This window comes from Zophobas morio, unplaced genomic scaffold, assembly GCF_036711695.1.
Source record: "Zophobas morio isolate AGI-343-1 ecotype UQ-CSIRO unplaced genomic scaffold, CSIRO_AGI_Zmor_V1 ptg000002l, whole genome shotgun sequence".
NCBI classification, from domain to species: domain Eukaryota; kingdom Metazoa; phylum Arthropoda; class Insecta; order Coleoptera; family Tenebrionidae; genus Zophobas; species Zophobas morio.
Genome location: NW_026972107.1, coordinates 17,201,033 through 17,225,894, shown reverse-complemented (window position 1 = coordinate 17,225,894; position 24,862 = coordinate 17,201,033). Strand labels below are relative to the sequence as shown.

The 24,862-nt window shown below is 33.4% G+C and overlaps 1 protein-coding gene across 1 annotated transcript in view; it reads right to left on the bottom strand.

The window, feature by feature from the left end:
• The window catches only part of LOC135121063 (leucine-rich repeat-containing protein 24-like), a 52,504-nt gene extending 27,847 nt beyond the window's left edge, over positions 1-24,657 (bottom strand). The window contains exon 1 of the mRNA XM_064045408.1: positions 24,589-24,657. The gene's annotated coding sequence lies outside the window, so the exon portion shown is untranslated. The remainder of the gene's footprint in view (positions 1-24,588) is intronic.
• Between the last annotated feature and the right edge of the window lie 205 nt (positions 24,658-24,862).

Below are 24,862 nucleotides of genomic sequence, written 5' to 3'. Positions count from 1 at the left end.
CTAAAATGGAAGTGGGCACTCATTTGTTCCACCTCTTTCGGAGTGTGTACAGTGACAACTTCTAACCATTCTGACAGATGACATATTAACTACATTAATTAAAACTTTAAAAATGTCCACCATTACTAAGAAGTGGCAAATCTGCAATATATTAAATTTCACAAGTCACTGGGTCTAAGAAACATTTATCAACGCCTTGTAGTAATAATTTAGGTAGGGATAAATATCGAGACAGACACCGTCTCGGTTTCACTAAAATTTTTCACCATCTATTAAATGGCTCAAATATAAATGGGAAACTTCCTAAGTTAGTGAAACAGCAAATAGGGTAAACAAAAAACAGTAACACGAATTTTGACGCCAAAGTGACCAAGAATTTGCTTTCCACTTAGAAACTCAATTCTTATTTAATCTTGCGAACTATTTATTCACCAGTTTTTGCCAATTAATTTTTTTCGTCACTGTAACTAGGCCACTGTTAAATGATCCTATACGAAAAGATCATTTACGAGTGTTTATTTAACCGAAGCAAAACATTGGAGATATTCGTGACTCGAGATTTTTTTGTCAAATTTGATCACTTTCAAAGTAGTTTGGCAAGCAAAAGCTACAAAGTATTAAATATATAATATTTGTTGACCTTTCAGCACACCAGACATACGAATCAATATCTACATTCACCAATGTACACGATATGGATATAATATGCAAATGTGACAAAAATTTACAAATATTTCATTTTCAGCCAAGCGCATGTTAAAAACTGTGTAACAAATTATTTCATAATTTCTTAATATATTTTGTTAAGTTTTTTTTACGCATGTTGTACTGTGTAATTTTGTAATCGGACCTCGGTTTACTGGTTACTTATAAATATTATTATTATTATTACCTACTGTATTGCTACGATTATCTCAGTGCTAGTTCTATACGCCAAAACGCAGTGTTAAGTTTGAAATACACTCATATAATGTTATTATAAACAAATGTTTGCCTATCATCGTGTTCTACATTATAAACTACACACACTATTAGTCTGTACCACGCTAACTGGTGGATTGTAGGTGACACTTTAATCAATTTTCACGGCCTACTTGATTTATGTTTTATCTGTACTTTAAGCTAAATTTTGTGGCGCCACGTGAGGTTGTAAATGATAGGAAATTGCTGTAATCCTCCGAGAAATCACTGATATGATGCTCGCATAATATACGTCTATAGCACGTAAGAATTACTTTGGAGGTTAAGATAGTCCAATATTACATCTTCACTGACATCAGCAAGTGCAATATAATCTTTGATGCTTCTATTCCACCGTCTAATGACCTCACGTAAAGTATATACTAACGAATTTATAATTAAATCTGCCTTTCAAGGATTCGCTGAAAAGATACACGTTCTTAATTAGCAGCGCTCCTTGAAGTAAGTGCTAATACAATTTCTTTCATTTTCTCGAACGTCGAAATCACTGTGTCACAGACACGTTTGCGAACATGTCTCATGCCTTCAAACAATTACTTCGGCGAGTTAATTGACAATCAAGGAGTAATTGCTCAAGTTAAGTCGACATTCTATTGATCATAATGAACCCTTAAACCGGATGTAAAGGTGATTAAAAAGCGGCTTTTTGAGCCGTTCTCGTGCCTTATCGGGGCGATTTAGCTCGAAAGCATCACTGATAAAGCAATACATTTAAGTTGATGGGATATCAAGTGCCTTCCTAATCTATTTTGTTTGAAGCATTTCGGGATACAGCGTAGCCGGCTTGATGCGATGATTCACATTCAAATGCGACAATCAATCGCTATGGGCGATATAAATTTCGTAATAAAGACATACGGTAGGGTTAAATAAGGAAGCGTAACTGAATCTTGGGCGTCCAGACGAAGTTTTGAACGTTTCTAACGAGGCAGTTCCTACTTTATGGTCTGGCCGGTCGGGCTAAGAACTGCCCCTTTTAAGCGATTGCCGTCGGACGCTGATGGCCACACTAACAAGGGAATGTTGGCCCTTTTAGCAAACACAATGCCTACCCTCGTTTATACAGGCCTCAATAAGAATTATCAGAGCCCACCAAGAACTTTCAACAAAGAACGTTGCACGGTCATTACTAGATGATGAAGCATTGCTTCCACTTTGCTCTTTACGTGGACATTTATGTAATAACAAATTACCCCATCAAAACACAAATGATCGGCCCAATTTAAACTGCCCTTATCTCGGGAGGAAACAATATTTGAATGGAGGGGTATCAAAGCGACCTTGTATTATTATTCTTTTTATAGAGACGACAATATTAAGCTAAACAGAAAGGAATCTAGAAGTAAAAATTTTCCCATTTTTATGCAAGTTTCTGGATGACTGCAAAACTGGCTACCCAGGTAAATGTGAGAATTGAGTAATTAAACCAAATTTTGACTAAACCAAATATAGCTAGGTAATTTTTTTATAATAATATGAGTAAAATATGACTCAACAGCTATAAAAGGTAGCAAAAGGAAGCCCGAAACACCATTTTGCGTCTAAAATTTATAATGAGGTTCTCAGACTACTCTCAGAATGACTGTCGTGGTGTTCACTCAACCCGGATTATTTTCAAATCCGGATTAGATCCGGATTGTAAAGTGGATTTGAATCTTAGGAACGTCCATATTATTACACAAAGCCCACTTATTATCAATTTTTTACACAGCTGATTCTCGAGTGGCTTTTGAAGAAATTTCGTCGAATCCGGGCATCTGGTTGCAAATTTATATGTGAATTTGTCAAGGTCCGATTTTAGTACGAACCGGGATCCGCGAAATTGCAAATCTGTACACCACCAGAAGGCTCTGAAAGCTAAATTAACTGTCCACTTCGCTGCAACAAGGGCATTACCGCTGTTTAGAACTACCGCAAACCGATTCATTTTATTGATTATCTCAGAAAGGGTGAACTTAATTTCCCTAAAATTTTCTAAACAATTTCGTGAAGTTTTGCAGTGTGTTTCCACGCTGTAATATTTGAGTCCGGAAATAGTTGACGATTCAAATCCAACATTGATAAATTAACCGTTACTGAAAGATACGTGCTGAAATGTATGCAGGAAAATTCAGATGGGGGTGTGTAAATAATTCCACTTTTTCTTTCAGTAAACTTCTTGCATTTCCTCTTAGTTTCCACGTTAATAGTACATTTCTCTTGCAAAAGCTGACGTTTCTGTATACATAACACCGTAATTGTGCATAAACGTTACATTATCTTCGCTTGGTCTGGTTTAAACTTTCAGCATGCTTAATTGAAACATAATGTTAGTTTTAAAGAAATAACTAACATTTTTTTAGACATTGATACTATACGTAATAAGTATCTAAATGAGCTCTTTGTTTGGCTGAAAGCTCATTACTCTGATTTAATCGTTAATGTTTAAAGTAAGAATTACTTATATTGAATTTTAAATACCTTTCTTTCAAAACTTCCACAAAAAAAAATAGTTTATAAAATAATGAAGTTTAGAAAATGGGTAACTAGTTATTATCTTAAGCAGATCTTAACAATGGATACAACAAGCCAGAAAAAATAAAAGACTCCATTAACTCCCACAGCAAGCTATAATCAATTCTATTGAAGGCATAAATAACTGACGTCAATTGACGATTACAGTCTGAAGTATCTTATAAAACTGAGCAGAATTAAATTAGTTTTAGTTGAATGAACTTTGACGAAACAATACCGGCTCTTCCTAAAATTGCTACGAAGTTACAAATAATTATAACCGGTTTGTAGTTCCTAATGTTAGATTTATCACTTTACAAACAAAGCAAATTCTTGAGAGTTTCTACTATTGATTTTCACGTATCTAAACATCTCAGTACGAGCATGTAAGTAATTTTTAAACTGACTTTTGTTCGAAATAGTTCAATTTCGACATCCTATTAGATTCCTTATATTTAATTGCAATTTAAGTATAATTGGACAAAAATATCAGAATTCTTTAAGAAGTTACATTAAAGAACATTTTACGTTTATTGCTAGATGACGAAGTATTGCTTCCATTTTATTTTTCATTCCCATATATAACAATAAAAGCAGCTCCATGAAGACACAAATAATCGGCCAAATTTAAACTTCCCTTATCCTTGTATAAAACAATATTTGAATGGAACGGTATTAAAGCGATTTTTTTTGTATTTTATTATGTCCATTTCCTCGGTCCCAGTTTCTACCGCATAAGATGTTTAAAATGCAGCCAAGCGAGGAATATTTGGATTCAAGAAAAATGCCTTGTGTCGTAAATATATAACTCGCTTGTTCTTATTTTTATTATGTGGCAAAAGTGTTTCATCACATTTATCATGCCATTATGCAAATGTGTAAACCAAAGTTGTATATGACGTTCTTCCTGAAATCTCAGAAACTTCTCAAATGCACAATCTTCCTTTCCCGAACGTTATAAAGAGGGTTAGTACACACTGGAGTGCAGCAGGTACATAGTGAAAACTTTATAGTTTAATTGAGCTAAGTTTCACATAAAATTTTGTACGTCGTATGTCACTAACTTTAAATTTGACGCACGGTTGCATGAGAGCTTATTGCACACTTGAATTTTTAAGCTTCACTAATAATGGCGTGAAAAATGTGGAGAAAACTTCTAGAGATTTTTTTCCTCTAAAAGACCTGACGTTGTATACATTTTAAATAACGTTTTTCATACTAGACTTTAAAAATTTTCTTAATATTGTTCATAATTCTCTGCTTATTTGAAGTTAATATTTAAAATGTAAACTCATGATCGGACAAAAAGCTGTTTAGTATTTTGCGATAATTTTTAAAGCATATCCTTCCACCTCCAGCATACCGTCCGTCTCTTTGTCTTTCTGTCTGTCGTCTGTGTCGATTTTTATGACATAAATAATGTCTGCAAATACCAGACCGTTTGTTGTCAAATTTTATATATATGTATATGTTGGGAATATTTACAACAAAAATTAAGTATCATCAATACCAACACAAGAAAGCGGAAATAGAAAGCCTAGCTTTTCTTATTCTATAATGTATGAAACGTCAAGACATCATGAAACTACATGTACGTCTACTTAAATTATATTAAAATACGTCCTTTAGTCAGCATTCGAAAAACAAAAAACGATCAATTCTAGTAATTCGTTGCAATGCTGCAAGTAGTTAAAAAATTAATACGAAAGTCGGAAGAAATTTAAATCACTAAATACTTCTAAGTGGTCTAGACTGAACATCAATATCTTAAATAAGTGTATAAGTCCATTTTAGGATAAGAAGGTATTTAGGTTGGTTAATGGAGTTAAAATACAGTATACTCTAAGGATCAATACTTTTACAGTAAAATGTTGAATTAACTAAACATTCAACTTCCCTTAGGACTTTCGTTTACAAATAACTCCAGCTAATGCGGCATCGCTCACTGCAAATACCAGTTGATAATTGAAAACGGCCATCATTAAGCCTCGAAGGGAACTAATTTTTTTATTGGTTGCTGTAACATTTGTTTCCCTGTGAAGTTTCCCTCGGCAACAGTAAGAAACACCATTAACATAAATTCAAGTCTAACTCAACTTTTTTATGGTTTTACTTTATTTCCCTGTAAAAGTCGCGATTCTTAAATGAGTTTTTATTTTATGAATACGCAGTTTAACTTTCGGAATTTATGAATTTAGTGAAGCGTGCACACTGCACAGAACGCCGAAATAAAAAAATTGGTGGGCGGGAACAAAGCGAATGAACGAAATTTTAAAAAATACTACACAAAAAGTGTTGTTCGGGGAAGATAATGCTTAAAAAAGAGGTGAATTGTGACACTTTCCGTCGCGTGAAAAAAGATATCTTTGTCAGTACAAGCCTAAAGCAATTTTAGTTGAAAGAGTTCAACCTAGTCTTCCACTTCTGACGTTCGTTTAAGAATTCTAGGTAATATGTTATGATTGATGTGTACGCAAAGTGTCTAGGTCTTTCTGTAATTATGAGTAAGTTCTCTGCTGTGACCTAATTACAACGTTAGACGGATTATTAACCCTGGTATATTTGTTTGTACTCCGCTACAAAATATTTTTCAATTTAAGAGCTTTATCGATAATGAAAGCTTGAAGAATTATTGTGCCTGAATAATTTTCATTGTAATTTAATACAGAAATACAAAACTGGAATCACTTTGAGATTCCAGTAAAGCATAAAAATCATTCATATCATTTTTAAATATTAATTAAATTCTACAATCCTCTTTGTTTTTGTGTACACAGAATGTCGCATTAGATACCTATCTAAATTAATTTCTTTGATGTTCTTTAAAAATTCATTATATTTATCAGTCTGAAATACCGTATCTACAGAGGTCATTCTTCTCTCAAAAGCGAATTACTTCATGAAATTCTGTCAATTTAATAAAATGACAGTAAATAACAGGTATTTTTGTTTCATTATTAAAAAACTGACTCTGAATATTTTAACAAATATCGAGTAATGAATTTTTCATTTTCATACAAGAAACTAAGTTGTTAAGGATAATTTAAAAGTGCAGTTATTAATTTTAGATCGGTAAGTGGACATTATAATCAATCAGTGAGCTTTATTTGTGTGTGCGTACCGATTTCAAATCAACGGAAAATAAATAAAACGAAAACATTACCTTCACACTCACAGCAACCATAAATATAAACATTACATTTCAGTAACTAAATATGAATTGGAAAAATCACACTTGTTGAAGTTTTATTTCTCGCATGAATGTAATATTTTCTGGAGTGCCCGAAACAGTGCTTTCAAATATTTTAGAACGCTACTAAAATTTCCTAACATATGAAGCAGCACAAACATTTTTCATTGTAGTTTTGCCCATTCATTTTATTTCTTAGTGTATTACATGTTGCATATAAGTTCCTCGGCAAGTATCCTACTTTACGTGTTTAGAAGTTCAAATAAACTTAAAGTATTCGGCTAATATATTACTTATTAAAAACATAGTAACTGTGAAAATTACAGTGCAAGACTTTGAATTGAAAATTATTACCCAAATTCACCCCTTAAACCTGAAGATCACCAACAAACACTAACAAAGTTATAGACTTTTGACTAACAATAATTAATTTCTCCTAAGAGATGAGCCAGTTAAGATCGAGGTTTGGATCTAACTTTCACCTTCAAGAGGTCAGCCAGACTTAGAACTTGATTTGCTCGACGAACTTAGGACGGACAGTCCACTGTAAGTTTCCTAAGTTTTGTTTTTTGTCCAGGAAATTTCAAAATGCGATAAATAAAATAGTTGCTCTTGACAGAAGTACGAACTATAACTCTTACAGATTAGTGGCAACGTTTTTTAAAAATGTAAACACCCTCGCGCGTGTAGGTAAAATCAAAGATTTATTTCCGGAAAAGTTATTTATTTTTCATGCGCAGAAAGCTAATCGTAGTATTATTAAAAAGAAAAGGAAAACGACAGGTGATTGACTGCCAAAAACCAATAATCTTATGAAACGACATTGCACTCAATAAAAGTCTATTGTGTGACTTGTGTTCACAGTTTTTAGTCTCGTGACGGATGCGAAGAACCTGCTTTATATTAATACCGGAAATTAAGCTCAATCGTGTCACCGTTCTTTGTTTTCACATTTTCTGTCTTTGTTCAAGTAAATTTTTACATATGTAAAATGTCAGTTATTTCAATTAGTTGTAATAAAATCCTCGAAAATACGAAGATACGTCTTTAACACCAAAAATTAATCCAAATTGTAAATCAATAATCGCTGCTTTTAAAATGTTTACGGCAAACAGAAGTTGTGGATAAAATTTTTTGAGTCAACACTCAAATATCGACTTACAGTATTGGCGCGCCTGCATCACAACAATTTTCCAGCACATATTTGTTTCCAGAATTTTTTTTAATTAACGTCTGTGTATTTTTTACACCGTCAAACAATGTGATACAACTAGTTTACGTGTATGCAGGTGTACGGTATTTGCTCTGATGGAGGAAAATCAAACCGTATTAAAAGTTTTTCCAGCGACTTTTTGTCACCAAAATAGATCTGACTAACGCCCCTCCGAAAAATTCAATTGCTTTTATATCAACAAACGCTATCCCCTCAAAGTTATTAAGGTTTTAACTTTGAAGTGATTAAAAGCAATCGTTTTTCGTATTTTATTTGTGAAACAAAGACTCCGGTTTAAAAAGCTCTCGAAATTGGACAGGCGAGTTTTTGCGGAAGTGAAAAACGATACCAGGCTAACTATTGTGTCAGCGGTGCCATGAAACGCATTTGATTAGAGCGGTTTTCAATTATAAATTTGAAATATTAACACTGAATTTCCCATTCACCTGTCACCTGCAGCTACGCAGTCACACATGCCAGCCAGGGAAGCCACTTCACCTAGTCCTTCGTAATTACCCTCGCTAATGCTGCAAATATGCATACATAAATAATTCAAAAGTGATATTTCAGGCAAGGCAAAAGTTGGGCATTAAAGATTTCTTTTCAATTTTTATATCTTCTTTTACTTAGGTTAGGCGGTTTTTTGTGGAGCTTGGCATTCTGTTCCCACTTTCATAACAGAATATATTAAATTTTAATAAGACGTTTGCAGGGCAATCCGAGCGGGTCATTCGAACAAACGTAGACCGAGTACGCTACCTTATAGAATATTAAACGGGCATAAAAACGTGCTGTGGGAGAAACAATATGAAATGGATTTTGAACTAAAAAATTGCACAAAACGAAGGTTGACTAAGCTGAACGATTTTATCGGGCGTATTGTGAGCGGTAAAGCAGTGCAATTAAAATTGTTTACCAAAGCAATTTAAGACTGAAGCAATTTAACCTTAAATTGATTACAGTTCATCAAAACTTTAAACACACTTTGGGGTTATCAAATATTTTAGCTACGTTTAAAGGGCGGCATTAACTGGAAATTACACTCTGAGTGACATTAGCTGAATATATGCACACGCAGACATATTCGGATAGAAGTTGTTTTTCTGAATACCTACACAAGTTACCAAAGCGTTTTCGGAGCTTATCCAAATGTTTACCTGAAGCTGATTCCAGGAAATTTATATATGAAGCGCAGTGAATTGATTAGCTAATTTAAATTAAAATGGGCTCTAAAACGACGACTACTGTGCTTCAGTTATTTTCACCAAGGATTTTCACTAAATCGATAGAAAATCACTGGATTCTTTAGCTTTCTTAACCAGTGTACGGTACTATTCTTATAGATACTAATAAAATTAAATCTTAATGAAAGTTCTAAGACTCTAAGTGGAGCCATGAATTTAACTAACTAGCAGAAGTGTCGTTCTCCACAAGTATATTTCGTCACAAATTTAATTAGGTAGATGTTTTGGGAGAAAATTACTTCTATCTTTGGCCTACATACGACATCTTTATAACACAACTAGGTCAACCATAACAAATATTAAACTTAAACATAATTTTGCATGAATATAAACACAAGTTTATAGCTTTAAAGCTGAAAATAACAAACAAAAATTAAAAGAAAAATTTAAAGAAAACGAAATGATGTTAAACGAGTAACCGTAATTAATTTAAAATTTTCAAGAAATGCTTTTACATGCAGACAAAACACCAGTATGGGTTGCTGTTTCAAGGAGACGTTGTATAGACCCATTTTCTTTGAAGAGTCAAATACAGCTGCACAATATCAGAAAATGCCGCAAGAATTTTTGACTAATTCCATCCTGAGGGAATTTTATGACCGTTTGATTAATTCCTACATTGAACACATCTATCCACCTCGATCACTAAATTTAGTACCCTTGGATTATTTCATGTTCCCGACGTTAAAAAACATCATCTTGAAACAACCTGCGCATACCATTGATGACTTAAAAGCCCGAATTCGAAAATATTTTGAATAAATTACACCAAAGGATTCTTGTCCGAGTGTTCGAAAATATGAAACGTAGACTCAGTTTAAGTCTAGAGACTGAGGGTCAACATTTCCAACAATTATTATAAAGTGTGGTATTCATGATTTAAACTGTTATAAATAAAAAATCTTGAGAAACCTAACTTTTTCGAAATGACAGTAGACATTCAGCCAATACAAAATGCACCCTTGAAGTTCAAGTTGTGCATTACATTTCGCTATTGACGTAAGCGTCATGGATAACTAGAGCAGAAATTTGAAAAATCACTTGGTGTTTGGCTTTATTATTTTGAGAATATAATTCATGTATCACATGACCTCATTTCTTCCAATAGAATTTGTTCATGCCCTTAGTTACATGTCTATCACAGCGATAATAATTTTATTGCCTTATTGTGGTCTGTTGCTACCTAAATTTAAAAACTGTCAAATTGACAAATTTTAGAATTTCATAAATTTTTTTGTCTTTTATGGCTTGCCAACGTTGGGGGCAAGCTCAAAATGACGAAATCAATTCTATTATCAAAAAATGTGTTCATTTATTATATTCTCATGTTGAATATAACTCGTGATATGATTAATAATCGAAGATATGGCTCGTGAAACCGAAGCAGCACATTCAACTCGTGCTTCGCACTCGTTGAATCTGCAGCTCGGTTTCACTCGAAATATTATCGATAATAATCATATCACTTGTTATATTATAATTGACGATATTTTTCGTGAATAAGTACTAAAATTTTTAAGTAGTCGATTTCCTAATTTGTATAGGGTTGTGCTCTGCAAGTGAGATATATTGGTGACTAATGACTACAATATTAATTTATCAAAAAATTGATCGGTTATTTCTTAAAATTTCTGTGTGTTACCTGTATAAGTGGTACTAAAAAACCACAAGTGAAGAATATTTTGGGTGTTTTAGATAGAAATTATTCAGCAGATTTTTTTGGGGAAGATTTAAGAGCATTGGGCTTTTGTGATTTTTACTTCCCGGGCGTACTTTTACATTTTCTCGACCTTTCATGACCCATAGAGTACGAAGAAATAGGTCTCCTGTTTCCGTCTGTCTGTCTGTCCGTCTGTCCGTCTGTCTGGTGTCCCGGATTTTTATTAGACAGATAATCTTTGAAAGTACGGGGCCGATTGTTTACAAATGTTATATTTACTCGTATATTAGGAATATCATGTAGATAGTAGAACGCTAACCAATATTTGTTTAGACATCCTCACCAATAATGTGATGATGTCAGTTCAAAATTGTACGTAGTAAATGGGTTTTAATGGTGCTTATACAGAGTGACTCACAAAACATTAATGAATCAGTCAATTTATTTTATTGAACAAATCAAGAATTCCAAAACTGAATACTTTGAAATCTTGCAGATATTTTAAAGTTATCGTCAGCATTGCAAATTGTTAATCAAAATATATGTTTATTCCCTCCTAAAAATGGATGACGTCATTTCAATATTTTGCTGAATACATTCCACCCAAGTTGTGCAAAATAAATATGATGAGTTTTTACTTGTTGGGTTAAAAAAATTTATGAATGAGCCAATTTATTTGATTGATTCAATCAGGAACGGCTTATTCCATTTTCCCAGAAAATTTTGGAAATACAATACTGTTATTTTTAATATTACACTGCACCAATCCAAGTTCACATACGTGTCCTTGCAAAAATGTTGATGACGTCATCACAAAATTGTGTAAAGAAAAAACTCGAAAAAGTTTGGATGTTTCGTTGTAATTCAGGAGCGAGGAAAGTTCTGTCGAAATAACTTTCGACCAATTTGTTTCCTAAAATCTGCAAGTCTATGGAATATGGTAGAAATTTAGGTAATATTTATTTTCCAAAATTGTAAGATGACGTGATCATTTTGGGGGAGGGAGTTGAAAAAGATAAATTTTGATTAACAATTTATTAAGTTTAAGATCACCTTAAAATGTCCGCACATTTCAGAGCATTCGAGTTTGGAATTTCAAAGTTGAACTGTAAAATGTCGTAGTCTAATTCAATTTTTTTTTTTCAAAAATATGGATGTTAAGGGAAAAACTCAATACTAATTCTAGAGCCACGAAAGTAAGAATATCTTATTGTATAAAATTAAAATAATACTACTATTTATATTGTAAATTTTTGAAATGATGTTATCCCATTTTTGGTGAGGATAATTAGACAATTTTTGGTGAGTGTCTATACGATGTTCCTACCATACATATAAAATTTGACAACAATCGAAGAAGTTTCGGAGATTATCTGCCGAATAAAAATTAGGACAGACGACAAGACAGACAGACAGACAGATAGACACACAGAGAGACAAACGACAGAGAGACGGAAACGGCTGGCCTACGTTTTCGTACTATATGGGACCTAAAATATCGAGAAAACCTGAAAGGCGATTCGTCGGATGGGCCGCATTACAATATTTCCTTCGTTTATGTTCCACAAGCAAAAAGCATCAGTCCATCGTCATATTGATATTATGTCGATAAATTACACAGATATTTAAAAATGTTGAAAAACAAACGTGAGACAAAGTAGCTTTTAATTAAACTTCATACAATACAAAAAAATCTAATTTTCGATCCCTATTCTGATATTATCTTCTGACTAATTGAAGTAATATATATTCTTACTTCAGTACAAACTAGTTTTTGAAAATTCCCAATAAAATGTATTAGTCCTTATTTTTAGCCTTAATTAACACCGGAAAATATACTATATTAAGAGATTTTATGGAAAAAAATCCGATCTATAAAAGTGTAAGACTACTAACTGTTGTCCTTCGTCTTTGAAACATAGCCATTATTTCATAGATTTTAAGGAGTATTTATCATTTTTTACTTCCTAAGCGTACCTAAGCTACATAATTGAGTTCATTGTAAGACTATCTACCTTTACGTTTTTTCGACGTTTCATGACCCTTAGTGTACGAAATAGTAAGTATTCTCTTTCTGTCTAATAATCTCCGAAACTACTGGATTGATCGTTTCAATATGTGTTTGGGGAATATTGTGTAGATGGTAGAACGCTAAACAAAATTTAGATGATGTCATTCCCAAAATTTACATTAATAAATGTTATTTCAATTTTATAAAATAAGATAATCATGCACATGTGGTTTATGAATCAGTGTTGAATTTTTACCAGAAATATCCAGATTCTTGGAAAAAAATTAAAAACGCTGTGAAATCTGAAGGTTATTGAAAGCATGGTTAATAGAAATTTCTCCGTTATCTTAAAATTTTGCCGAATACTTTTTTTCAAATTCAAGAGTGTTATTGGAAACAAAACTGAGTATGGTTAATTAATTAATCAGTCCTCCGTTTTGCGTTGAGAAGACAAAATCAAACCAAATTCATTTTCTTTTAGCGCTGATGCTTGTGATCTGAACGTGCTATTAGTCGAATTCTTTCGAAGTATAAACATAAATAGTCGAAGTTAAGCATGTACTGAGAAATGATAATATATACATTTTTTTGTTTTTTATTTTGTAAAGGTTATCAAAAAACGAAAATCGTAAAATAAAATTTTATAATTTTTTAAAAAAGCGGAATTTGATTTTTTTTACTTCAAGCGAGAAAGAAGTTCTTTCGAAATAAACTGCAACCAATTTTTTAGTAATTTAATTATTTTTGAGTTTAGTTCTTAACTTTATGATGTCAGGTGAAAATTTTTGATATCATGAACAATACTGTAATGTTTATTAATCACTCACAAGCTCCGTTTGATCTTGGAGGCTTTTTGCCTGCATTCTAAACTAAAAACTGTGTTACGGAAAATCATTCCCAAAAAAAAAGAAGACAAAATAGAGTTTCGTATTTAATCACAAATTATCTAACTGTTACGTATCAGTTCCAATTACAACGTGAAACGGGAATGTATTTACGTGGTAATGGTCTATCATTTGTAAATATAGATTACATATATAAATCTACTTTAACTGCTGACGTTTAGGATTTCAGTGCTGGTAATTTTCTAGTACAAACTAAAGCCAGTTTGATCCATACATTCGGTCGTAGTTGCAAGGGAACTAGAACCTAAATATAACGAACAAAAATCTAGTTAATCTCAACGTTTTAACGCAGCGTTCCGCTGTAACATTTCAGTACAAATATTTCCCAATCATCATAGAATGGTCTGTATAATATTTGTGAAACAAAAGTGATCGTATTTAGGTAAGGGTTAAATTATACATTATGGTGTATTGACATGTTCAAATTACTCTGTTTAGGCCGTTAAATTGCGATATATTTGAAGGGCTATCTCCAAGTCGAGGGAATTGCAATTTATGGTCAGTTGAATAGATAAACTTCTACATGGTAATCCCGTCGTAAATTTTATCGTCCCCAGAATGTAAAACATTTATTTCGTTTTCAAATTGTTTCTCCACAAAGTTCGTGTAAAAAAAATCTTGAGCGGATGTGCAAGTTTCCGGAAAAGAATTTGTTGTAATGGAAATTAAATTATATCCTCCACGAAGACACATTTCCTTGAATCTCTTATTAATGTTAGTCCGAGGTTAGCGTACAACAAAAAACACATTTTGCAATTCTTCCAAGATTAAATCTCCCCGAGAGCAGACCTTTAATCTTGAAAGAGTTTAATTAAATTTAGTTTCTTTTAAATTGCTGGAAATATTTTGTATTGGCAAAGAAGTCGTAGCGATCTGCATCGGCAGTGATGCGAATCTAATGGTCGATTAATGGCAGCGAGTTTTACCTCGCCAGCTCCTTCAGGAACGAACTTATCGATCATTATTCCAAGTCGGTGGTATTTGTCAAGACGCCATTTTGCCAAAGTCCTTTGTTTCGCCTCAATTTTTTTCCGGTTAAATATGCTACGACATTCAAGTGCCACCGCAATTAGTAAATTATTAGCTCGGTGGTGCCATGCAGCAATAAAAAGCGAAATTTATTTCTGGCATTGTTTCAGTCTGCATTAACATAACAATTAAGGAAATGTCGGGTTTTAATAATTATTAAGGGTAGTTGTGCGGAATAAAATAAATAGAAAGGAAGATCCGGCCATAATTCGTCAAGAACCGGAGAAAGATGAACGAGTAAAGTTCAACAGCTTATCATTTGCGGCTAATGTCTGATAATGGTGTGACAAGAGAAGACTGGAGCTACATCATGTCTAGCAAGGGTCAGTAGCTCTGTTGTCACAGTACATTACTTTACTTTGATTCTCTCTCAACAAAGACAGATTGTCTGCTTTATTTATCTCTGCTCATCCCCTCACATTTTACAAATTTTTCTCTTAGTAATTTTTCTTTTCGCTAATGAAAAAATTTTAACAGCGCATTCTGCTACCGGCTTGACATATCTCTGGTATAAACTAAATGAACAAGTGCTTTAGATAACACCTTAACCATATGCGCACTGTGTTTTCTCATATTATGTAATTAAAACTCGACTAATTAGAGCAGTTCACCCCAGTAATTCGCCTTGACACGCACAGTTTATCAAAGCACAGTTTTCACTGGAGGCCATTTATTCAAAATCCCTCAGATTAAAATAAATAATTCGAACAAGTAATCAGTTTAAGACGAGAACAGTGGATAAGCTCAGAAAGCCGTGAAATGTATTTTTAAAATTAGCCAAACTGTCATCTGAAATATTGGATGTTAAAATTCAACGTGGTGTTAAATTAAATTTCGAAAGAAGTGTAAATACGAGAGAAACAGTAGGTAGGAGAAATGCTCTTATTTTGCATATTCACTCTCATTAGTGAGTTCCGGTTGTATTTACTTACATAAAAGTTCGAGTTAAGTGCGACGTGGATTTCATTATAGCAATAGCGTGAACGGAATTTTAAGTATTTCTTTCGGAAAACACGAAGGGAAAATTCTCGGTGCACATAAAAATCCTTCTTGTAACAAGAAACGATTAAATCTGATAGTCCAGAAATCTTCATAGAAAATAGCCTTCTCTCTAAATGGTTCTATAAAGATCGTTATCTAAAATCGCTGGTCACTACACAGTTGCACGATACTAACCGTAAAAGAGTTGCACTTGTGATGCTGAGGGTGTATACGAACGAAAAAATATTTCATCGAATTATGTAAATGATACAGGCATTCCCTTGAACGTTGCAATTCCATCGCTTGTGATTTCAAACAGGAAATGGTATTATCGTCGTTCCATTTGTTTGTTTTCTCTGGGAATCGCAGAAAATTATTCCTTCTCCTTAGTAATCCCTGGCTACCAGTTTTTCTTTAGCATGTTTTGCGAATGGAATTAAAAGGCCTACAAGTCAGTAAACTTGAAAAAGTCCCCGTAGATAAGCCAAATTTAATAGCGACAGCTTCATGTGTCTTAATGGGCCAAATTAAAGAGAACACCCCGAAAAAAACACGAAAAGTACTTTTTATTATAAACAGATAGAAATACAACTTCGAACTTTGTGCCGATCATCAAATATATTCGCTGAAGTTGTGAAGAGAAGAATAAGAGATATAATCAGGCTAATATCTTCCTCTTACTCCCACCTCACGTCACATTTCTCCCTTCGAGAGTTCAAGTCATCCTTCATGTCTAGTGGCTAAGATTTACTGCTATTCATCTTCCAAACAAAAAGATACGCGTTCCTCCTCCCCTTCCTGGTAATTTGCTCCCTCAGTGGAGTTTCTGATGGAACCACGTGTAATTCACGTCACTTTTTGTCAAACAACTTCGGATTCCCGTTTTGTATAACTAGTAAATAATTTAGGAGAGATGCTTAGATTAATTGTACTTTTTATGGCTTTTTAAATTACCAAAGTTTTTGCTCGCCCTAATTTCAGCTTCCAGCGTTTCATAAAACTTGGGTTAAAAAGAAAAATTCCCACGTCTACGCTGCGTCAACTGGTAAATGGGAATGCATGACTAAACAACGAGCCGGAATTATTTATGTGTTCAATAACCTTAACATTTCACCCGATTTACGAAATTAACACATAATTATTTAAATGCCATTCATTATTCTGTCATGATTTATTAATCTCAGTAAGTGTGTTGTGTTGTTGTGTCGATAATTTTTTGTTTAAATAAGTCGCCAACCGTGACGAAATTAAATTGGTCTCCCCACGGACAAAATTATTGGATTATGTTGGCAGTAAATGTGCCCTCTTCTGAACTAATTCAATAATAGGTAAACACGTGGAAAAGTTGCAGGAGCCAAATTATTGATTGCACCAAGGGGAATCTATGACGCGATTTATTGTTGCGTACACCCGAATCCGAACAATTTTAATCAAACTGTGCTGAACGTGGTTTTCGAGCCATGATTAGACTAATTTTGATAACACTGTCGTCATTACGAGGCAGTCTATATTCATAAACGTCTTCACCGCTTTATAAGGTGGTTGTTAAATTTTGATTTAATCTTCTCACCCTTGATGTCACGGTGCTGCGTTAACAGATTGCATTATTCAAACAGACAAGAAATGTAATTTCCGACAACGTGATTTTTCACAAACCCCTCCACCATACTGAAATTAAGGCCAATCTCGTTTTTGACATGGCTTAAGGAATCTCCTTGGACCTTGTTATTTTTCGTCAGCTAAATTTTAGAATTTCATTTAGATACAATGGGCCTGGAACGACTTATCTGAAAATTAATTCTCATTATTAAAGCCTAGTCACCTTACTGAGTCCTCAACAAGATGGAACTGAAATTTTAATCTACTTGCAAGATTGCTTACTATTTACACAAGATTGTTGGCTGCTTGCATAATGTCCTTCACATATGATCAAGCGATAATTAAACTTTCATTACCAACTTGCATTACGCAATATTGAAGGCTGGTAGAACTTTGATTTAGTTGTGATTAGACCAGACGACAAGCAAGGCGTTCGTATTTAACTTGAAATTAACTGAAATTACTGTTTTAAATAGACAGCATTCAAAGTCTGCTCGCTAAATTAAACACAGGTGAAACTCCTAAGTAATCGAAACTTTAAAACATCTGTGCTTTGACAATAAACAAACAAATATTTGAGAATGATATGTGCTTAATACGGTGTGTAATAACCAAGGTCCGGACTCAGTGCCATACTTTGATTACAAATGTATTTGCCTTTTGGACTATATCAATATAATGTGGTCTTGTGGTTGAAAAATTAAAAAAGGTATTGAGTGTTATTATTTGAAGTAGTATTAGCAGCCGGAAACACTCCTAGTGAGACGCACTGTCGACGTCCTTGTGGACCAGATCAAAACATCTCCACTACTCGGCGTAAAACACATCTTACTGCAAATGAGCGATTGCAGCAGTGAGATTTTATTCCACGTGCCGATAATAACAGTAACTATATTATAATATATACGTCACCTGTCTTAAAGCAATCTTTTCTATTCTTATTAAGTTAAATTTATCTAAGAAATTACTCCACCTCGAACTATTAAGAATTAGTTTAATTAAAAATCAAAAAACCTTTCTAAAAAATACGCCTTAAAATGCATCCGGTATTTGTTTTGATTTAAAGATAAAGAAGGTTCCTTAAATGTAGAAACTGTGTGTAAACTATCGTATTTAATTTTTTAAAAGGTCTAAAAAATGGTAACTCATACACAAAATACGCATATAAAAACGTTGCATTGTATCAAAAAAAGACAAATACTCTGCAAATTCTTGAATATTTAATTATACTACGCTAATACGACTTACGAGAACATGTCTAAACTGTTAAATACAGTTTCCGACAAAAAATTTCAAACATCACTTTTCTGTCATGTCAAAAATTTTAATGTAGTCTATGCTTTATTGTCATTATTTCGGACAGCTGGAATGTCAAACTTTCAAAATTCCAGCTTACGCTACAGATGCGCTACAGCTACATTCATGTAAGTGTCAAATGTAAAAGTTAAAAATGACTGTCAAATATTTAGGTTAGAAACATCTAAAGGTTGCTTTACACTATCTGACGACTGAATGACATTGACGTCTGAAATTTTTTCGCGGCAACTGTAGAATTTTGTATGCACGTGTTCTATGTCAAGTGACTCAAAATTGTTTAAAAGTTAAATCCAATTTCAAAGTAAAGTTTTTGTTGAAAAGAACCACCCCTTTTTTATTTTTTAGAATATATTTTTGTTTTTCGACTAAAAAAATTTTTGTTTTTTAAAATCATATTTACCAAAAAAATAGTGAATAAACTTTGTTGTGCTATTGTTTTGTATACAGCTGTTTGTGTTTGTTGAGCGCCAAAAAATTGCATAAACTTGAAGAGCTTGAGGCCAGGGGCCCTGGTGTGACTGCCGCTATAACAGTTTCAACATACTACATAAAGTATTCAACATATCTTTAAATCAAACTTTTACCACCTATCGTTATCCCTATCAATAAACACAATCTTTTCTGTTAAATAGATTAAATGTATATATACTGCATTCTTTATTGTATACTGTAATATGGAAACACATCGGATCTGAATAATTTAATAAGTCAAGCTTCACGACTTCAAGTCCCGATCACGCAACCAATAACTATGAAAAAATAATTTTACGCTAATAACATATTTTCTTGACAACTACAAAACGAATCAATCCGCCTGGAATTAATGATTTATGGATATCCAAATAATTGAAAAGCATATTTCACATGATAGTAACACAGATCAAATAGGTCAATATCAAGGAAATTAAAAATTAAAATTTTAATTAAAATTTAATCTTTGTCATTTTACGCAATGTGTATGTAACCACAATGTCCGTAGTGCAGCAGACTTTTATTTGTAAACACTTTGTCGCTGTTTTTCTTCAAAACAAAACGAACACGTTTAAACCTACAAGATTCCAAAAGATGACTAAAAACTCGATATGAAAATTTTTGTGTAATAATTAAAAATATATTTGTTTTTTTTATACCAATTTAATATTAGATACGAGTATATTGCAGACTGAATAAGTATTAAATTTACTGCGATTTGATGGACACACCAATAACCGAGTAACTACCGAGTAGTGATATTATAGTGTTAGTTCATACGGGTAATTAACAGTTCTATAAAGTTCTTCAACAATAAGAATTATTGCCGCGTGCCGCTATAAATTTTAGCTGAAATGTAAATTTTACTTTAATTAAATTTTTGTGGTGGCAACTTAAGGACCTTTAACATCAACACTGGGCATCCCACATAAAAGAACAGTCGTCTTTATGGCGTAATAAAACGTTAAGGTTTGGGACAAGGTTCTGTTTGAGAATTTCAGCATTTATTTTTAACGCAGTGTTAATGGAGAGATTTTCATTGTAAAATTAAATTACACGATCAGTTTGATCAATTTATTCTCCCTTTATCAAATTTTGTAAAATGCCTGACACTCCATTTCGTCCTAGTAATCGCTAACTAACACAACTTAGCCTTGTTTTTACCCAATTACAGTTCAGTGTTTGAACAAGCAACTTGCAGAATAAAATCAATTAGGAGTTGTTTATAAAATGATAAAGCATTATTAATGTACTAATTTTGACAGCTAATAATGTAATCAATGACCAGTCTGAAAGTAAAAGGAGTGATTCGAGGACCACAACTTTCAAAGATCGAGTGTTTCTTGAAAAGAAGTAATTAATCAAAATGTGTCATTTTGCCTTTCATTTTAAGCTACTGCTTCAAATTATGAAACTTAAGGCGCAAGATTGCAAATCAGCATTTTGCGATCGATTCAATGGAACAATGTAACAGAAAAAACTCGCTGAGAAATTACCATTAAAAAGGAATCTGATCTACGGCTGTTGTAATAAAATTATTCACTTGAAAATGTAAAGTACTCAACATAAATTTTATTTGTTGATACAATTATTTAACATTCCAATATCACGTCTCAGGACAAACTATCTTCCAATTACTCTGGACTAGTTTCATTTTTGTGTTAGCTGGGTATATTTTCACGATGGCTGATTAATTTTGCAGTGACAAGTATTGATAGTTGCGCACAACTTTAACGTTCCAACATCGTCGTAAAATGAGAGTGACTTCTCCGATCCATAACTTTGAATAAAATATCAAAATGTACTGGATATTGGCTTGGATAGTTATTAAACAGCGCTAACTTTCATCCAACAGGACGATTAATAAGCAAGTAATTCTGCGTTTTAATTTGAAGAACTCCACGATACAAAGTGTTATAAATAGCTGCAATCACACTAAGGCATGCTCGGTATGAATGTCCATGAAATCGTGACTACACGAAATATAGCAACGTTTCTCTCGTCGTATTTTTTGTGTAAAAAGTATAAATGACACTCTTCGTTGTGTTAAATATAAAGAACGGTAACATCCACCATTTATGCCCCGAAAAAGATCTACGCAAAATATAAATTACGCATGATTTATATTCTTAACATTCAAGCAAAACTGGCTTTATTTTTTTTGTTTCCTTGAAAATGTATTTCCTCCACTATTTATTAAGTGTCTCAAAGTTTAATTTAATTTTGCTAGCAATATTTTACTTCGTGTTAAAGATTTCTTAATGCCACAAAAACAAAAAATACTAAGAAGGTTATTGTGGATTTGATAATTTAAATTGTCATCGGATGCCAATTTGACGACGTATTTTCGTTATAATTTACTTTTGTAATGTTTGATCTTAAATAGATTTACTAAATATTTATGGTCAGTTACACTGTTACGAACAATGACTCCAACAAGTTATTATCCCCACGACACCATTTTTTTAACAAACAGCGATCGTCATCTTGGATTAAATAATTTAACGGCTATCCGAAAGCATCGACATTTCGAAAAATCGATGCCTACCAAAAATAACGTGCTTTTTCTAACAAATAAAAAATTAAATATATTAGCAGGGAGACAAAGGTCGTGGTTGTCAAAACGAATGCCAATATTTGCATAATTAAATCAAGTTACCTATGTAAACTAGTTATTTTACTGTTTCTATTAAAAAATTAATAAAATTAAAACAAAAATGAAACAAAAAGTTGATTTTATTAATTACTCCTATTATTTCATTTTTATTAACACGAAAAAAGACAGGGGTGGATTTTTGAAAATTTGTCTTTGACAGAGTTTTCCTGTTGTCACATTAACGTCAATTTGAAATTTTTACGGCTGTCTTTGATCGTGTTTTTTTTTTGTTGATTTTTCGGTATACAATATTTTGAAAATTTATTTAAAACAAGTCTATATCTATGCTGAAAATTCATTTTAATCTCTTTTCCCTGGAAACAGTATACTAATTATACTAATATTTGTAAAATGTATAAATAGTTTTAGTTAGATCATTAGGATACTCAACACGTCAAGTTACTCAACTGGATAATACCATCCCTAAAGATAAATCTAGTTTCAAACTGTATCACATGAGAATTTCTAGCAGTTTACTCTGCTTCAAATTCATGAAGTCTACAAAAGAACACTCGATATTAGAATTCCCGCAATGTTTTCCAAAGTACATTTAACTGTTTAGAACTTTAATGAGAAATTCATACACCGTGTGATGTTAGTTGCCATCACGAATCAAGTGTAGCTTTTGATCTTGCGTGTTCTTTTTACATAAAAATTTTATTTCATAAAATATTAAAAACAGCGTAAGAAGTGCAGGCCCAGCAAAAAACGTTCTATTTTAAACTGTGCACTATTATATGAACGCATAAAACTTGCACAATGTATGCCCTCATTCTAGAACTTTGCATATTAGGTGTAACAGAAATTTGGGCTCATAAAAGCATAAACACATTTCTCACATCCTTTCGAGACAGCCTCTTTTTTGTAGAATGTTGTGGAAACAGCGCTATCATAATGACGGTCCAATCTTTGCTTACGAGTAAAAAATAACGTTCTAATAAGACCTCGTCTACAAAAAATATCTTTATTGTTCTGCAAACAAAGTCAACCTTAAAAAGACAAAGCCCGGTTGACCCTAAAGAGGATTACGCAAAATGTTTGTTTTGGGGGTTAAGCGTAAACTATGATCAACTGTTAATGTCTGGCGTAGACGGTGGGTTTTGCTGAAAGAGCGAAAATTATCATGTGTTCTTCTGGCAAAGCGTAAAGTACGAAGTGAGAGATCTGTCAGAAATGTATTTCCTGTGTCATTCCTGACTTGAATTTTCCTGCTTTATCTCATCATTTTGGGTAAATGTTCTCTGACGGGCTCTGATTATATCCCTTTTCCTTAATGCGAGGTACGAGTTTGGAAAAAAATCGCTTTGGAACGACTTTGTGCGGAGGTAATTTTTTCTAGTCTTTTCGTCTAACACAATTTTGCTTTTGTCTTATTTACATTGATATGAAAATGAGTGGACCGTTTTTCGAGGGGAGTCCGTCAGCCTGTTATCGAATTTTTTGTTTTAAATAGAATATGTGGTAGGTGGAGTCACAATGATGGATCGATGCGGGATGAATTATTAAGAAAGCAAAGAAAAGGTTCGTTTGCTGTGTGACGAAGCAAATCCGTAAAAGAGTTCAACAAATTTGGTTAAATAGTTGGTCTGAAGAGAGTTTAATTTAATATTTGGAGGCCAAATGAAGGAAAAACAGCGATTTAATTATTAACGGTCAGCTCATTCGTGGCTATTACTTAGAGTTACATCTGGTGGAACTGAAAGCGGCGAACCATTCGTAGTTGGTTAAAAATGTATGTTCAAGTTGCGAAAAGTTGGAGTTTAGGCTACATATCTGACCCCCATTAGCAATCGCGGCACACACATTCCGGCTTGATATTCTGACTGTTCCAGCCATCTTTCCTTTTCTTACCACTTCAGAGAACTTCTAATTCACCCGTCCGACCCCATCAACACAACTGGTAAAGTTTACCGGTTGAATTTGAATGTTCGTGATTAGCTCGACTTATCAACAGCGGAATCCTTCAAACTTTAAATGACTCTCTAAATTTACATGTCCAAGTAGGAATTACTCCAATACTCCTTAACATCCATCCATTTGCCGTCACCCTGCGAAATTATCCCGATGATTTTCCGCCCATTATCACCGAAACGTCCAAACTGCCAATCTCCTCCTCAATTAGCTGCCAGCAAGTCCAAAGTTTAAACCGCTTTACGCAAACAACACAGCAAAATCAAACAAAATTCAATCAATTCCAGCAATTGTCGGAACACACGGACCGCTTTCTTTCGCCGTCGAATAAAGAAGCGCGACACTTTTGTTGCTTTAATATTCGCACTTAAGAGCGGAGTTCCCTAACTCTCATTTCCTGCAATAAAAATGCAATATACGGCACGGCTGCTTCATAGACTCAGTGGACTGAAGAAATCGAATTAGAACGAATCAGAAAAACAAATCGGTCACGAACAAAAAATTAAAATTTCAGTACATTTTCTCCTCCCTCCTCAGTTTCCACTTCATTTAACCGTCGAAATTACGCACCTATTTGCTTTTTTGTGTAATTCATTAATATTCCTCAAGCGCGTCTAAAACAGCTTTGATGTTTTTATAATGGCTAAATTATTACCGCATAGTCCATTGTTGTCGAGAATGTATAATCTATCAAGAAATTACATCTTCGCATCCTGCGAAAAACCATACAAAAGTTGTTTACAGTCACTAGAAATTCCTCGCGCCGCGCAAAAATTCATCAAACGGGTCGAAATTATTTTCGACATTTTTTGTACCCATCGACCGAAATTGAATATCCATAAGCGATTTATCTAATTTTTTTTGTAGTTTCGAAGTGAGGACACTTTGGGTTTTTACTACGGATGCAACAACTACTGACATACTCACATCGTGATCTCGTTTTTCTACAGTTTCACAAATTTTACGGGATTGTTTGTGGAATTTAAATTGTTTTTTACACAAGCTCGACGCGATATGGTATTAAGCGCAGCGCTTTCGCTAGACTGATCCGTATAACTGTGACGACCGACGCCCCTTGGCGCCGGGTCGGAAGGCGTCACTACGCCGGTCCGCTGGATTATTATCTTAGATTCGGGATATTTCGATAACGTATATCGTATGTAGAGATATAAACAAATTTTTAATACATTTTTAAAACGGC